This window comes from Suncus etruscus, chromosome X (genome assembly GCF_024139225.1).
Source record: "Suncus etruscus isolate mSunEtr1 chromosome X, mSunEtr1.pri.cur, whole genome shotgun sequence".
Taxonomy (NCBI): Eukaryota; Metazoa; Chordata; class Mammalia; order Eulipotyphla; family Soricidae; genus Suncus; species Suncus etruscus.
In genome coordinates this window covers 41,346,273-41,364,573 of record NC_064868.1, presented here as the reverse complement: position 1 = coordinate 41,364,573, position 18,301 = coordinate 41,346,273, and positions in this window count along the sequence as shown.

Below are 18,301 nucleotides of genomic sequence, written 5' to 3'. Positions count from 1 at the left end.
AGAGGTAAGCTTCATACTAAAAGCCAGTTCTCAAGTTCTATTGCCTTTGAGCACTTGTTATACACCTGCCATGTTCCTTAATAATCTGCATAGGAAAGAGATCATTTTTTTTTGTTTTTGTTTTTGTTTTTTTTTTTTTGTTTTTGGGTCACACCTGGCAGTGCTTAGGGGTTACTCCTGGCTGTCTGCTCAGAAATAGCTCCTGGCAGGCTCGGGGGACCATATGGGACACCGGGATTCGAACCAAGCACCTTTAGTCCTGGATCGGCTGCTTGCAAGGCAAACGCCGCTGTGCTATCTCTCCGGGCCCGGAAAGAGATCATTTTGTAAGCACTTATTCTTTTTTAACATTTTTCATTTAAAACCTTGAGACTTATAAATTTATTCAAAGTTGGGTTTCAGACAAATCTCACCATCAACTTCCTTTATCAATATTCCCAGAGTCCATCCCATGTCAACACCCCTTGCCCCAGCCTGCTAGCATAACAGGTCCTTTACTTATTTTGGTTGTTAAAGTTTAGGTCTCATGATTTCATTGTTGTTGGCTATGGCTTGGATAGTTCTGTCCTTTCTTAACACTACCAATGGCTCTGGCTTGGATAGTTCTGTCCTTTTTTAATAGCACCAATGCAATTGAGGCCCCTTGGCCACTGTTCCCATTCTTTTATATTTGTATTTCTCTTCTTCTACTCAATTTATTTCCTTCTCCTTGCTATACTCTGATGTCTAGCATGTTCTAGCTGGCCCCATTGAAACCACTGCATTTCTTCATGTAATTATTCAAAATACCACATATAAGTAATATCATTCTGTATTTATCCTTTTCTGTCTTACTTCATTCAACATAATATATTTCAGTTCCATTCATGTTGCAAAAATTTTATTATTGCATCACTTATTGTAGCTATGTAGTATTCCATTGTACCACATCTTTATGATCCACTCATCTGTTGTTGGACATCTAGATTAATTCCAACTCTTATTTATTATATATGTTGCTGTGATGAATAGTGGTGCTCACACATTCTTTGGATCAGTGTTTTTCTGTCCTGGGGATAGATGCCCAAATGTAAGATGGGTCATATGGCCATTTGATTCTGAGTTTACTGAAAATCCTCCATACTGTTTGTTTTCCATAGGGATTGGACCAGACAGAATTCCCACAAACAGTGGATGAGAACTTCTTTTCCACCACATCCCTGACAACATAATTTGTTCCCAATATTTTTGATATGATGAGCACTTACTCCAAACCTAAGATAGCTGCTCTTGGTTGGAGTCTGCAAACTTCATGTTGCACCAGACTTGAAGACTATTCATTTTGGTTGCTCTTCTGGTGGAAATTGAGTTTTGTGACTGAGCAGGTGTGCCAAAGTTTGTTAGTGCCCACTTAAATCCATTCCCTCTCAACAGATCTACTTAAAGCCGCCTTTTCCTAGTGTTCTCTGCCACTGTGGGTTCTCCTTTGCCTATCTGTACAATAGCTACAAGGGACTAGGGAATAAATGCCTTGGGGAGGACACCTTAATACAAGGAAAATTAATGAGTCTATATTCACCTCTTAGATGGACAAGTTCACAGCCAAGCCTTCTGAACTGTCCTCACCAGTTTTCCTTAGGGGGCACTAGGTCCTGTTGCCCACAATTTATGTGGCAAGTTAAACCCACTCTTCATTCACTTATTTTAACCCCTTCAATTCAATTCCTTACATCCTTCCTTGAGTTCCATATATCTCCCAAATAAATGACTTGCACACATTTCCTCATCTGAGCAATCCAAATTAAGATTAAAAAATGGACTCTTGGTGGAAACTTTTATCCTGAGAACCATTCCTCTCTCATATCATGTTGAGTTCCTAGGAGGAAATTCTGTTTTAACCTTCTCCATAGACAGATAGGACATAGAAGTAAGATAAGCTTCAAGGAGGCTTTTAAGGGGTTTTTGTAGTCTGTATGATGGTGGGCCTTATACTCTGAATGTCCTCATCTCTGGGGCCTCACAGGTCATAGCTCGTGGCCTTAACCCTACATTCCAGGTCCTGCTTTTTAAAATCAAAGCCAAGGTGATGCTGTCTCTTTTTATAGGAAGGCTGATCTTCTGGATTCTCTGGTATTCTTTTGCCACATTCAAATGGAAATTACTTTTCTGCTCCAGTTACCAACAGTTTTTGCTTTCCAGGTGAATAAGCATCATTCTTTGCAGAGGTAAGGGAAGCATCCAAGTTGATTCCCACAGTTGTGCTGACTGCCCTCACATTTACCCAAAGTATGCTCTCCTGGATAGGATCCCCAGGATTCTTCATTTTCATAAAACATCAAATCTACCAATAACAAGAACCCATCCATGACGCTCTCATCTGTGAGTCCAGATTACCATTAATAAACATAGAAAATGCAAATAAGGGGCTGGAGTTTTGATGCAGCGGTAGAGCGTTTGCCTTGCATCCGGCTGATCTACGACAGACCAAGGTTTGATCCCCCAGTCCCATATGGTCCACCAAGCCAGGAGCAATTTCTGAGCACATAGCCAGGAGTAACCCCTGAGCTTCACTGGGCGTGCCCCCACAACAAAGAAAATGTGAATCAATATAAATATGGCCTTTCTTTAAGACTACATTTTTTCATTTTATTTTTTTTTCATGCAGGGTATCCAGAGACAATTCATACTGCCTGTCTGGCATAATGTGGCTACTGAAGGCCAGTGATATTGGCCAGAGACAATTGACAGAATTTTCTGAGCCCTGGGTAGGTTTCCGTCAGGGTAGTGAGTCCCCACCATAGGTTCAGTGATGCCCTACAAATTTTTTGCAGCATGTCGGTTGTATTAACAATATATGAATAACTATTTTGAGTTTATTTAATAGAAACTCACAGTGTGGGACAAAAGCCCAGATAGATCTGCTCAGAGCCAGAGGTTCCCTGTAGATCCTAGTGCTGTTATTTAATAAGAACTCTTTAAGATTAACTCAATTTTTAAAAACTACCGGTATAAACTAGATTGAGGTATAATTTACATAGCATAAATTGACTCATTTTAAGTCAACAATTTGCTGAATTTGAGTGTATTTAAAGAATGGTGTAACCAACACCAAGACCTATTTTTGGAGCATTTCTATCACACCCCTCAAGCACTCATTTTAATCCATTCCTGCTTGTGAGATATTCTAGCTACTCACATATGACCATTCAGACAGATGCTTCTCCACCACAGATTTCTGGAAGCAGAGTGGCTCACAGGTGTGTATGAATATGTCTACTTTTTCCAAACCCTAAAATATTGGCCAAGAATAGTCACCATTGTCTTGTCACCAATAACATCATCAAAGTGCTCAAGATAACAAAGTGGGGTATGGGACACTTTTGAATTCTTTCTTTCTTTCTTTCTTTCTTTCTTTCTTTCTTTCTTTCTTTCTTCTTTCTTTCTTTCTTTCTTTCTTTCTCTCTTTCTTTCTCTTTCTTTCATTTCTTTCTTTCTTTCTTTCTTTCTTTCTTTCTTTCTTTCTTTCTTTCTTTCTTTCTTTCTTTCTTTCTTTCTTTCTTTCTTTCTTTCTTTCTTTCTTTCTTTCTTCCGTACTTACTTTTATCTATCTATCTATCTATCTATCTATCTATCTATCTATCTATCTATCTATCTATCTATCTATCTATCTATCTATCATCATCATCTATCTATCTTTCTTTCTTCTTTCTTTCTTTCTTTCTTTCTTTCCTTTCTTTCTTTCTTCCTTTCTTTCTTTCTTTCTTTCTTTCTTTCTTTCTTTCGTTTTCTTCCTTTCTTTCTTTCTTCTTTTCTTTCTTTCTTTCTTTATTCTTTCTTTCTTTGTTTCTTTCTTTCTTTCTTTCTTTCTTTCTTTCTTTCTTCCTTCTTTCTTTCTTTCATTCTTTTGCTTTCTGTCTGTCTTTCTTTCATTCTTTCTTTCTTTTGTTCTTTCTTCCTTTCTTTCTTCCTTCCCTTCTTTCTTTCTTTTCTTTCTGTCTTTCTCTCTTTCTTTCTTTTTATAATACATGTACTTTATTCAAATTATATTTTTAATATATTTTATTTTATTTAAACACCTTGATTACATACATGATTGTGTTTGGGTTTCAGTCATGCAAAGAACACCACCCATTACCAGTGTGACATTCCCATCACCAATGTCCCAAGTCTCCCTCCTCCCCACCCAACCCCCGCCTGTACTTTAGACAGGCTTTCCATTTCCCTCATACTTTCTCATTATTAGGACAGTTCAGAATGTAGTTATTTCTCTAACTAAACTCATCACTCTTTGTGGTGATCGCCATGAGGTGAGCTGAACTTACAGCTCTTTTTCCTTTTGTGCCTGAAAATTATTATTGCAAGAATGTCTTTCATTTTTCTTAAAACCCAAAGAGGAGTGAGACCATTCTGCATTTTTCTCTCTCACTCTGACTTATTTCACTCAGCATAATAGATACCATGTACATCCATGTCTAGAAAATTAGATGACTCTATATCTCCTGACAGCTGCATAATATTCCATTGTGTATATGTACCACAATTTCTTTAGCCATTCATTTATTGAAGGGCATCTTGGTTGTTTCCAGAGTCTTGCTATGGTAAATAGTGCTGCGATGAATATAGGTGTAAGGAAGGGATTTTTGTATTGTATTTTAGTGTTCCTAGGGTATATTCCTAGGAGTGGTATAGCTGGATCATATGGGAGCTCAATTTCCAGTTTTTGGAGGAATCTCCATATAGCTTTCCATAAAAGTTGAAATAGAAGGCATTCCCACCAGCAGTGATAAGAGTTCCTTTCTCTCCACATCCCCCCCAACACTGTTTATTCTCATTCTTTGTGATGTATGCCAATCTCTGGGGTATGAGGTGGTAGCTCAAAGTTGTTTTGATTTGCATCTCCCTGATGATTAGTGATGTAGAGCATCTTTTCATGTGTCTATTGGTCATTTGTATTTCTTCTTTCTCAAAGTTTCTGTCCATTTCTTCTCCCATTTTTTGATGGGATTAGATGTTTTTTCTTGTAAAGTTCTGTCAGTGCATTGTATATTTTGGAGATTAGCCCCTTATCTGATGGGTATTGGGTGAATAGTTTCTCCCACTCAGTGGGGGGCTCTTGTATCCTGGGCGCTATTTCCTTTGAGGTGCAGAAGCTTCTCAGCTTAATATATTCCTCTCTGTTAATCTCTGCTTTCACTTATTTGGAGAGTGCAGTTTCCTCCTTGAATATGCCTGTAGTCTCAATGTCCTGGAGTGTTTTGCCTATGTGTTGTTCTACATATCTTATGGTTTGGATCTGATATCAAGGTCTTTAATCCATTTGGATTTTACCTTTGTACATGAAGTTAGCTGGGGCTCTAAGTTCAATTATTTGCAAGTGGCTAGCCAGTTGTGCCAACACCACTTGTTGAAGAGGCTTTCTACACTCCATTTAGGATTTTTTGCTTCTTTATCAAAAATTATGTAGTTGTATGTCTGGGGAACATTCTCTGAGTATTCAAGCCTATTCCACTGATTTGAGGGCCTGTCTTTATTCCAATACCATACTATTTTGATAACTATTGCTTTGTAGTAAAGTTTAAAGTTGGGGAAATTAATTCCTCCCATATTCTTTTTCCCAGTGATTGTTTTAGCTATTCGAGGGAGTTTATTGTTCCAAATGAATGTCAAAAGTGCCTGTTCCACTTCTTTGAAGAATGTCACGGGTATCTTTAGATAAAATTAAATTAAATCTGTACAATGCCTTGGGGAGTACTGTCATTTTGATGATGTTAATCCTGCTAATCCATGAGCAGAGTATGTGCTTCCATTTCCACGTGTCCTCTCTTATTTCTTGGAGCAAAGTTTTATAGTTTTCTTTGTATAGGTCCTTCACAATTTTACTCAAGTTGATTCCGAGATATTTAAGTTTGTGTGGCACTATTCTAAATGGGGTTATTTTCTTAATGTGCATTTCTTCCTTAGTACTATTGGTGTATAGAAAGACCTTTTTTTGTGTTTTAATTTTGTAGACTGCCACCTTGCTATATGAGTCTATTGTTTCTAGAAGCTTTTTGTTAGAGTCTTTAGGGTTTTCTAGGTAGAGTATCATGTCATCTGCAAACAGCGAGAGCTTGACTTCTTCCTTTCCTATCTGGATTTCCTTGATATCTTTTTCTTGCCTAATCACTATAGCGAGTACTTCCAGTGCTATGTTGAATAGGAGTGGTGAGAGAGGACAGCCTTGTCTTGTGCCAGAATTTAGAGGGAAGCCTTTCAGTTCTTCTTCTTAGAGGACAATATTTGCCACTGGCTTGTGGTAGATGGCCTTAACTATATTGAGAAATGTTCCTTCCATTCCCATCTTGCTGAGAGTTTTGATCAAGAAAGGGTGTTGGACCTTATCAAATGCTTTCTCTGCATCTATTGATATGATCATGTGATTTTTATTTTTCTTGTTTTTGATGTCGTGTATTATGTCGATAGATTAACGGATGTTAAACCATCTTTGCATTCCTGGGATGAAACTTACTTGATCCTAGTGGATAATCTTCTTAATGAGTCATTGAATCCTATTTGCCAGGATTTTCTTGAGGATGTTTGCATCTGCATTCATCAGCGATATTGGTCTGTAATTTTGTTTTTTCGTAGCATCTCTGTCTGGTTTAGGTATCAAGGTAATGTTGGCTTCATAAAAGCTATTTGGAAGTGTTTCCGTTTGTTCAATTTCATGAAAGAGTCTTGCCAGGATTGGTAATAGATCCTCTTGGAAAGTTTGAAAGAATTCAGTAGTGAATCCATCTGGGCCTGGGCTTTTGTTTTTGGGCAGACATTTGATTACCGTTTTAATTTCATCAATAGTGATGGGGGTGTTAAGATATGCTACATCCTCTTCCTTCAACCGTGGAAGATTATAAGAGTCCAAAAATTTATCCATTTCTTTCAGGTTCTCATTTTTAGTGGCATAGAGTTTCTCAAAGTAGTTTCTGATTACCCTTTGAATCTCTGCCATATCAGTAGTGATCTCTCCTTTTTCATTCTTAATATGAGTTATCAAGTTTCTCTCTCTTTCTTTGTGAGTTTTGCCAGTGATCTATCAATCGTGTTTATTTTTTCAAAGAATCAACTTCTGCTTTCGTTGATCTTTCGGATTGTTTTTTGGGTTTCCACTTCGTTAATTTCTGCTCTCAGCTTTGTTATTGCCTTCTGTCTCCCTATTTTTGGGTCCTTTAGCTGAGTACTTTCTAGTTCTATGACCTGCATCATTAACCTGCTCAGTTAAGTCCATCTTCTTTCCTGATGTGTGCTTGCAAAGTTATAAATTTTACTCTCAGTACTGCCTTTGCTGTGTCCCATAAGTTCTGATAGTTTGTGTCTTTATTATCATTTGTTTCAAGGAAAGTTTTGATTTCCTCTTTGATTTCATCTCGGACCCACTCGTTATTCAGTATGAGGCTGTTTAACTTACAGGTATTAAAGTTTTTCTACTGAGTCCCTTTATAATTCACATATAATTTCAGAGCCTAGTGGTCAGCGAAGATAGCCTGCAAAATTTCTATCCTCTTGAAATTATGGAGGTATGTTTTATGTGCCAGCTTGTAGTCTATCCTGGAGAATGTGCCATGTACATCGGGAAAGAATGTGTATCCAGGTTTCTGGGGATGGAGTGTCCTATATATATCCACTAGGCCTCTTTCTCCATTTCTCTTCTTAGGTCTAGTATATTCTTTTTGGGTTTTAGTCTGGTTGACCTATCCAGTGTTGACAAAGCCGTGTTGAGGTCCCCCACAATTATTGTGCTGTTATTGATATTATTTTTCAGATTTGCCAACAATTGTATTAAATATTTTGCTGCCCCTCATTTGTTGCATATATGTTTAGGAGAGTTATTTCTTCCTGCTCTACATACCCCTTGATTAATATAAAATGTCCATCTTTGTCCCTTACAACCTTTCTGAGTATAAAGTTTGCATTTTCTGATATTAGAATGGTCACTCCAGCTTTTTTATGGGTGTTGTTTGCTTGGATAATTTTTCTCCAGCCTTTTATTTTGAGTCTATGTTTGTTCTGACTATTCAGGTGCATTTCTTGTAGGCAACAGAAGGTTGGATTGAGTTTTTTGATCCATTTAGCTACTCTGTGTTTCTTAACTAGTGCATTTAGTCCATTCACATTGAGAGAAAGAATTGTCCTGGGATTTAATGCCATTTTTATATAGAAATTTGGTGTGTCTTTTGGTCAGTTTTGTCTTAAAATAGGTTTTTCAGTTTTTCTCTTAAGACTGGTTTTGTGTCTGTAAAGTTTCTGAGCTGTTGTTTGTCTGTGAAACCATGTATTCTTCCGTCAAACCGGAAAGTGAGTTTTTCTGGATACAGTATTCTAGGTGATGCATTCATTTCATTGAGTTTTGTCACTATGTCCCTCCACTGCCTTCTGGCCTTGAGTGTTTCTGGTGACAGGTCTGCTGTAAATTTCAAGGATGCTCCCTTGAATGTAATTTCCCTTTTTGATCTTGTTGTTTTCAGAATTTTGTCTCTATCTGTGGGATCGTCATTTTGACTAGGATGTGTCTTGGGGTATTTTTTCTGGGGTCTCTTTTGGTTGACACTCTTAGGGTATACAGGATTTGATCACATATATTCTTTAGCTCTGGAAGTTTCTCTTTAATGATGTTCTTGACTCAAGTTGATTCTTCCTGGAAATTTTCTTCCTGGGTTTCTGGGACTCCAATGATTCTTATATTGTTTCTGTTGAGCTTATCATAAACTTCTATTTTCATCTGTTCCCATTCTTTTTACTAATTTTTCCATTGTCTGTTCATTTGCTTTAAATTCTTGTTATTTATCTCATCTTCCACAGCACCAATTCTATTCTCAGCTTCTGTTACCCTGATGTAGAGCTTATCCATTTCTTCATTCTATTCATTTACTAAGTTTTTCAGGCCTGTTGTTTGACCTTTTATTTCAGTTTGGAGTTTTGTGATTTCTGTCTTCATATTTTCTTGGTTCTTATTAGTGTTCTGTTCAACTCGATCTGTGGTTTCTTTGAGTTCTTTGAGCATCTTCCATATTGCTTGTCTAAACTCTTTATCTGAGAGATTGATTAGTTGGTTGGTCATTTTCTGCTCATCAGAATTGTCATATTCATCCTCTGTATCTGATGCTTGCCTGCATTGTTTCCCCATTGTTACACTTGTATTGTGGTTTTTATTTACGTGTTGTGGTGTTATTCATTGGCTAAATGATGTACTGAGACACACTGCTCTGTCTCTGCCCTTTATGGGTGGGTTGACTTGCCTCCAAGGAAGGGGTGTCCTCCGTGGATGAAGCCTCACACAGGATCAAATTTTAGGCCGCAGCATGCAGCAGAGATGACAGTCTGGGGAGAAATGCTGGGCTTCAGTAATCCAGCACAGTTCTTAGTGTGATTTTTTTTCTTTTTGTTGCAATGGCGTTCTTTCCTTAGAAAGAGCACACGGCCCTGTAGCAAAGTGGAGCTGCTGTGCTCTGCTGGAGCCTCTTTTTGGCCCACTCCCAAGAAGTTCAGGCGACAGGACAGGAGACAGACACACACAGGCAGCACTCACAATATTTTTCCAGCCTGACGTCACAACAGGGTACCTGACTTCTGAAAGTACTGCTTATAGCCGGTTTTCATGTTATGAAGAAGTACTTGGTGTTCCCACCCTTGAATGAGCCTCTGAGAGAGCGATTTTTCTGGAGCCTCTTTTCGGCCCACTCCCAAGAGGTTCAGGAACAGGACCTCTTTTTTTCTCTCTCTCTTTCTTTCTTTCTTTTTCTTTCTTTCTTTCTTTCTTTCTTTCTTTCTTTCTTTCTTTCTTTCTTTCTTTCTTTCTTTCTTTCTTTCTTTCTTTCTTTCTTTCTTTCTTTCTTTCTTTCTTTCTTTCTTTCTTTCTTTCTTTCTTTCTCTCTCTCTCTTTCTTTCTTTCTTTCTTTCTTTCTTTCTTTCTTTCTTTCTTTCTTTCTTTCTTTCTTTCTCTCTCTCTCTTTCTTTCTTTCTTTATTTCTCTTTCTTTCTTTCTTTCTTTCTTTCTTTCTTTCTTTCTTTCTTTCTTTCTTTCTTTCTTTCTTTCTTTCTTTCTTTCTTTCTTTCTTTCTTTCTTTCTTTCTTTCTTTCTTTCTTTCTTTCTTTCTTTCTTTCTCTCTCTCTCTCTCTCTCTCTCTCTCTCCCTTCCTTCCTTCCTTCCTTCCTTCCTTCCTTCCTTCCTTCCTTCCTTCCTTCCTTCCTTCCTTCCTTCCTTCCTTCCTTCCTTCCTTCCTTCCTTTCTTCCTTCTTCCTTCCTTCCTTCTTGTATTTTTTTGTTTCATGGCCACAACCAGCAGCATTCAGGAGTTACTCCTGGCTCATTGCTCAGAAATAACTTCTGGCAGGCTTGAGGAACCATATGGGATATTGGGATCAAACACATGTGACTTGTGAAAGGCAACCAATCTACCTGCTGTGTTATCATTTTGGCCTCTATTTTTTTTTAATAAAGATGGCTGTTGGGTTATACTTAGAAATACTCTGTCTATCTCCAGTGTACTCAGAGATTAATCTGCAGTGCTGAGGATATAACAAGGGTAAGCTGCAACCAAAGTGAGCTGCCTTAACTTCTATACTATCTCATTATTTCTATTCTCCTCCTGTTCTTCCTCCTCTTCCCTTTACTCCTCCTCTTTCTTCTTCAGAAATTTTTCTTCTTCAACCTTCTCTTATTCCTTCTTCCTCCTTCTTTTCTCCTCTTTGATGATCTTTGGCTTTTAAGGGTCCTATTTGTTTTTGTTGCTTCTTCTGTTAGTTTGTTTACTTTTCCAAATTTTATTTGTAGGTATTCTAGTATATTATAAGTGTCTTTGTTGCAAAACGAATATGGGTGGAAATATATGAGATCATATAAATAGTCTATGATGTTATAAGATAGAATAGGGAAATACCTGGATAGCACTGATATTAAAATGTATAATTGTGGGGCCGGCGAGGTGGCGCTAGAGGTAAGGTGTCTGCCTTGCAAGTGCTAGCCAGGAAAGGACCGCGGTTCGATCCCCTGGCATCCCATATGGTCCCCCCAAGCCAGAGGCAATTTCTGAGTACTTAGCCAGGAGTAACCCCTGAGCATCAAATGGGTGTGGCCCAAAAAAACAAAAAAAATGTATAATTGTTTATTTTAGCGTATGTGATTTAAAAATAGAAATATGACTTTAAATTTAAACAGTTACTCTAAACTTTTAATAATAAAAAAGAAAAATTAAAAATAAAAGTTTTTATTAATTTTCATTATGGTCATAAGTTTCAACTCTACCTAATGAGGATAAAAATAACTACTGTTAACATAATATCTTTCCAGACTGTATAATGAATATATAAATAAATAAAAATAGATTTACATGAATTAATTTGCTAAATATTATTAGGCATCTGCCTTGAGTCAAGTTTAAATGGTAGCAAAATATAAAGATAATTAAAAGCATATGGGATATGTAAAAAACACTCACTAACTAGCTTTTTTTTAAATACTCAGTCTGTTGTAGATATATTTTTATGTTAAAACCTATAAATACCCATAACCCTGTGTAATATCCCATTGGAGGACACCCATATATTTTATTAAACCAACTTTACACCATTTTTCTGCTATTTCTAATTTCCCCTTGCTTCCCCTTTGTGTAATTGTTGTTTTTATATCTGGAATAAGTTATAAACTGGTTTCATTGTGTTAGAGATTACATATTTTGTTGTGGCACCAGAAACCACAAGAGTCAGTGTTGCATTTGGGTATTGTGGCATGGTGTTGAGGATTTAACTTGCAGCCTCACACCTGCAAGGCAGGTGATCAGTCGCTGAACCACATACCCAAGTTATCTTCTTATATTTTATAAAGACTATTTCAGTATACATACCTAAACATATATCTTTGCATTTTCCTCATTCTTTTGAATAAGTTACTTCAACTTTAATTTCTGAATCAAAAAGTTCCTATTAAGATATTGGGGACACAGTAGTCTGTTTTTAGAGCTTACCCCTGATTCTAGACTCAGGGATCACTCCTGGAAATGTTCAAGAACTATATACAATGCTGAAGATGTAACCTGGGATGACCACTGCAGGACAAGTACCTTTCCTCTATGTAGCCCATCACCTCATTTAAAAGGGTCTACTATGACAATGATAGAACTGATCATTCTGGACAAAAATGCAGTGCTTAAAAGGGATAAAATGATATACATGGTACCCCTTCATTAATAATAGTGCAAACCACAGTGTCAAAAAGGAGGAAAAAAAGGAAGAGAGAGAGAAAGAGAAAGAAGAAAAATGTCTGCCTAAATATAGACAGGGGGAATACAGGCAGGGGGAAGATAGGGAGGAATATTGGGACACTGCTGATGGAAAATGTAAAGGGAGGAATACTTTGTTTGACTTTGTTTGATGAGCTTTAACAAATAACCTAACAAGATAACTTAGTTCTTTTAGTCATTCACTGAATCCTCTCTATAGACCTGGATGTGACACATGCTTGAAGGAGAGGATTTGAGAAGTTTCCATCCTTACCCCCCCAAAAAAACAAAGGCACTTAATTTTCAAATATCAAAAGGACTTTTTATAAAGTAGTTCATCTCTGACATATTCTCATAGTCAAGATACCTTTTATTCATAACCACATTTCTCGGTCCCCATCTTCTATTGTTTAGCTGTATTCATTTCTGTGGCATAAAGAAATACTACAAAACTCCTTGATGGTATCTCCTCTGATGTCTATTATGTTTATCAGGTGTTTACTGAAATCTGGAGCTAGACAAGAGAAAAATACACAGGTGGTTGTAGAATGAGCACACCTGCTTTTCGCACCACGAGGAGTCATTTAGCACCTCCAAACCAAAGCATTGGCCCATATCCAGTTCATCTCTTCAGTTGAATTCTGGGAGGCTTTGCTTAAGCAGAGATTAGTGAAACTTCGGAGAAAAATTATCAATTGAAGATAGTGTTTTTTTATTATTTCCTAGTATGGCAAAGAATTCTATAGCATAATAACTTTATGATTAAGATCTGGTTTTGAACTCTACTTTCTGGAACTCTGGAAAAGATTAAATATTTGGGAGATTCTTATTTGTCTCCCTTTATACTCATTCCATGAAACCATAAGGGCTTGTTTGACTAAAGATGCAACAAAGAAAGCAGAATGAACATGGATGGAAATATATGAGATCATATGATATAGTCTATGATATTATAAAGTAGAATATGGAAATACCTGAGTAACACTGATATTAAAATGTATAATTATTTATTTTAGCATAAGTATGCATGTTTATTTGATAGGTATTTTTGAAGAAGTAACAGCTAGGATTCATTGTAGGAAAAAGATCCTACAAAATGTATGTTATAAAAGAAGAATTCAGGAAACTAGAGGCTTAAAATATCATTGGAGGGGCTGGAGAAATAGTACAGCAGATAGGGCGCTTGCCTTGCATATAGCCAATCCAAGTTTGATTTCCGTCACCCATATGGTCCACATAGCCTGCTAGTAGTAATTTCTGAGTTCAGAGCCAGAAGTAACTCCTGAAAACCATTGGGTGTGGCCCACTCTTCCCCTTGTCAAAACAAAACAAAATATCATTGGGAGGCTAAGTGAGTTATTTCTAAGCTATAACCCCATGAATAAGCCTTAGAGCAATACATTGCTAACCTACCTGAGTATCATTTGGTCCTATGTACACCTATGAAAGACTGAGTTCAGAAACAGACCATTATAGCTGTGATCCAGAGAGTAAGAAACCAAAATCAGGAAGTGATCACAGCGCCAAACTCATTGTTACTATTACATCTCAAAACCCTGAAGCCTGGAGAAATGGACATTAGAAAGTCACATTTTTACAAATGTCGTTGTTTACAGAAATAAAAAGGTTGCTGATTTAATAGAGGGCACACAAAGCACACCTAGTTGACATTACCTAAAATTTATATCCAGAATCTTCAGTTGTCAGAAATCTAGAAAATCTCGTTTCAGTTTTTCAGTTGGTATCCACAACAGTGTATACTTGAAAATACATGAGAGAGAGCCTAGCAGTGTTTAGATATAAACTCCACATTTGATAAGTTTTCTTTTAAATAAGTATGTCATTCTTGATTGAGGCTGGTCATGTATAATATTTTAAGATTTTATTGTAATTTATATAGCATATAGACTTATACATAAAACTTATATAGTAATTTAAGATTTCATTTCACAAAGTATGAGCTTTGTGCAACATTTTTTGGGGGGCACACCCTGCGACATTCAGGGGTTACTCTTGACTCTGTACTCAGTTACTGATCCTGGCAGGCTCAGGGGACTATCGGGGATGCCTGGGATCAAACCTGGGTCAGTCCTGGGTCAGCTGCGTGCAAGGCAAACACCTACCATTGTGCTATCACTCCCCCCAAGCTTTGTGAAACTTAAAGATAGACTTGGATTCACTCAAATCGTCATCAGTAGCTCCAGGGAAAAAAAGGTTTAAATTCATAAAGTGCATGCACTCTTGAACATGCCTTGTTTCTCTCCCTTCAGTTGTGATGAGTTCTTCTGAGAGCATGACTTGTTGCAAACTTGTTCCACAGCAAATCTGAAGGATTCTCTGTTTTCTAGCATTACCAGGTGCCACGTAATGAGAAACCTGAGTATCCTAATAGTACATCTTTTTAGGAAACAAAATGTGTTTTTTTAATTATTATTATTTTTTTTCTAATAATGGAATATGGTAGGCCCCCTGTTGTTTTCTAAGTTAACAATTACTTTTCCAAATTTCTTTGCTTAGAGTTCTGCTACAGAAACTGGAAACGAGTATCCAAATTTTGAGATTGATTTACAGTCAGGAATCAACATGCATTGCAGTTTGGAATATAAAATAATATGAAAGATAATTCTTTTAGAAGATAAAAAGGGAGCCAGTGAATGTAGCAGTCTTTTTGACTATTGGTTATATCCTAATGCTGATTCATGCCCTTGAATATTATTTAAAGGAAGAAAGCTCAGACTTATCTTTCAGAACACTAAAAGAACGCTAATATATACATTACTGGAGTGCCAGAAAGAGAATAGAAAAAGAAAGGAGAAAACACTTTTTTTTAAATGGACCAAAAACTTAAAAAAATTGAAAAAAAAGTGTATTCAAATTCAAGAGGCTGAAAGGATCCCCTAAGATAAATCAAAAAAGGTCCACATTAAGATATATTCTAATCAAACTGACAAAAGTCAAAGACAGAGAATCTTGAATAAAATAAAAGGAAAATAATTCATCATATGCAAAAGAACTCCCATAAGATTATTATATTTCTTAGAAGAAATGACATAGTATGGAAGAGAGTGCTATGATGCAAAGTATTAAAATAAAAAGTTAACTAAGAATACTCTGGCTGAAAAAAATCATTTTCAAAAATGAAGAATAAAGAACCTTTAAAATAAAGAAAAGTTGAGGGACTTCATCACCATTATACCTGACTTACTAGAATTACTAAAGGGAATCCTTCGTGTAGAAATTAAAGACTATCTGACAATATCATAAAAAGTATATGAAAATATAAAATTCTCTGGTAAAGGCAAATATATAGCCAATGTAGAATGCTTTAATGGTGGCACATAACATTTTACATTCTAAAATATTGTTTAAAAATAAAATAAATATAACTGTAGGACTATGTTAATAGATAATATATTAAAATATGTCATTTTGGACATTGATTAAATAAAATGTGTGGGGAGAAAAAAGGAGTAGATTTTTTTCTATGCTATTGATGTTATATTTTTATCAGTTTAAGATAGATTACTATAACCATAAAATGTTTTATGCAATTCCTATGGTAACTGCCAAAAATATCTATAAAGCATATACAAAAGAAAAATGAGAAAGAAATCAAAGCATGTCATTACAAAAAAAATCAATGAAACACAATAGAAAGTAGCAAGAGAGGAAAAGATGGACAAAATAATTACAATCACATAGATGATAAACAAAATGTCAATAGCAAGTCCTTCCCTATCAGTAATTATTGTAGGTGTAAATGGATTAAACTCCCAATTAAATGACAGAATGGCTGAATGAAGCTTCCAAATTCAACTAAGCTGTCTATAAGAAACTCACCTTGAATATAAGGCTGAAAGTGAAAGGATTGTAAATGAAAACCTACAGAGAGCAGATCTTCCATATTTATATAAGACATAAATACTTTAAATAAAAATTTGTCACAAGGGACAAAGAAAGACATTATATAACAAACATGTATTCATTCACTAAAAAGTTTTAATGATTTTAAATATATATATATCTAATATCAGAGCACCAAAATATATGAAACAAATATTGACAACATTTAAGAAAGAAATGATAATATAGTAGCAATAAGAAGTGTCAATACTGTGGTTTCACTAATGGGTAGATCATCCAGACTGTAGACAACAGAAGACCTGAACAATGCTGTAGATTAAATGATCCCAATAGACATGTGTTAAAAGTTCCCTTAAGGGAATATAGAATACACAATTTTCAAGTGCACAGTAATATTTTCTGGCATAAATCACAATTTAGATTACTAAACAGCTTTTTAATCAGGTGAAGGGATAACATCAAAGATATATAAGACACTTAAAAATCTTAACAACATCCAAAAAAGAGCAATCCCATAAAAAAATGGGGAAATGAGATGAATAGAAAATTTCCATGAAGAATACATGCAGATGTCCAGTAGGCATATAAAAACGATCATCATTACTTATTGTCAAATGCAAATTAAAACAACAAACGAGATATCATCTCACATCAGTGATAATGGCACATATCAAAAAAGACTGAAAATTAGTATTGGTGGCAGTGCAGTGAAAATGGAATCCTTATTCACTGTTGGCAGCAATACTGACCTCTGTGAAAAGGAATATGGAAATTCCTTTATGTAAAAGAAAGAATAGAACTTCCACATGACCTAGCGAAGTCATTTTTGGCTTCTACCTCCAAAACACAAAAGCACAAATTTGCAAGGACACTTTGTAGTACTTAGTACAATAGAATATAGAAACAACCCAATGAAAGATGACATGATAAAGAATTTGTGGTCTATATTCATCATAAAATTCTACCCAACTATAATAAAAAAGAAACTTTGCAGCTCACTGCAACGTGGAAAGAACTGGAAGACATCATACTAAGTGAAAAGAAGTCAGAAGAAAAAGGACAATTTCCATATTCTCACTCATCTATGGAATCTAGAAAGACAAAATAAGGGAATAGACTATATTTAGTTAATGATGGAAAACTCCTGGTCTTGAAATACAAAACTCAGATTACCAAGCAGTAGGGCAAGAAGTGGAGGTGGGGGCTGACAAAGAGATGAACTAGAGGTAGCATATGGAGAGTGGTGAATTGAACATTTTGAGCATTTTGATGGTGATGGAGTACAATAACGTTGTATATCAATACCATAAATGTTAGCACTATTGTCGCCATGCTACCTAAATTACAATGAAAAGAGATATAAAACAATTTTCTATAATTAAAGGTTAAGTCTTACATCTAGTATTATACTAAATAACCACAAAGAAAAAAAACTTGAAATCAGTAAGAGATGGAAAGCTGGAAAATCTACAAATATGTAGAAAGAAATAACATTCTTTTGAACAACTAAGAATCAGAGGTTAAATTTCAGTGGGAATTGGAAAATATTTTGGACAAATGAAAATTAGAATGCAACATAAAAAAACATGAGATGCAGTAAAAGTAGCAATAAGAGCATACATACATTTACAAAGAAGAAATATGTCAGCCTAGCTATATCTCAAGAAACTAGAAATAAAACTGAATCAAACGTTAACAGAAGGAAAGAAATATATTCTTTTTTTAATATAATTTTTATTTTGATCATAGTGGCTTACATATTGTTGACAATATTATTTTAGGTACATATTTACATAAAATCAGGGGGATTCCCATCACCAAATTGTCCTCCCTATACCTCCATTTTTGTCCTCCCTCCCATTTCCTCTTCCCTCACCCCCAGGGCGGCTAGAATATGTGGTCCCCTCTGTATCTGACCTACTACTTAGTAGTCTTGCACCTGTTTGGTCTTGATGTCTCCCTTATTTCCCCCTCTAACTGGAGGCAGGACTAGCTAGTTCAAGATGCATGGTTTTGTTTGAAAAAGAGAAAAGTAATAAGCTGGGGTAAGAGTCTAATACACCGAAAATGGGCGGAATCCTTCTAGGGGCTCTCATCAACGATTTGAGAGATGAAGGAGATAAAGAAGGTGGAACACTCCACCAGTACCAAAAGAAGTGTCAAATATCCAGTGAGGATTTCAGCTATATCGATTAGCACCACAAAAA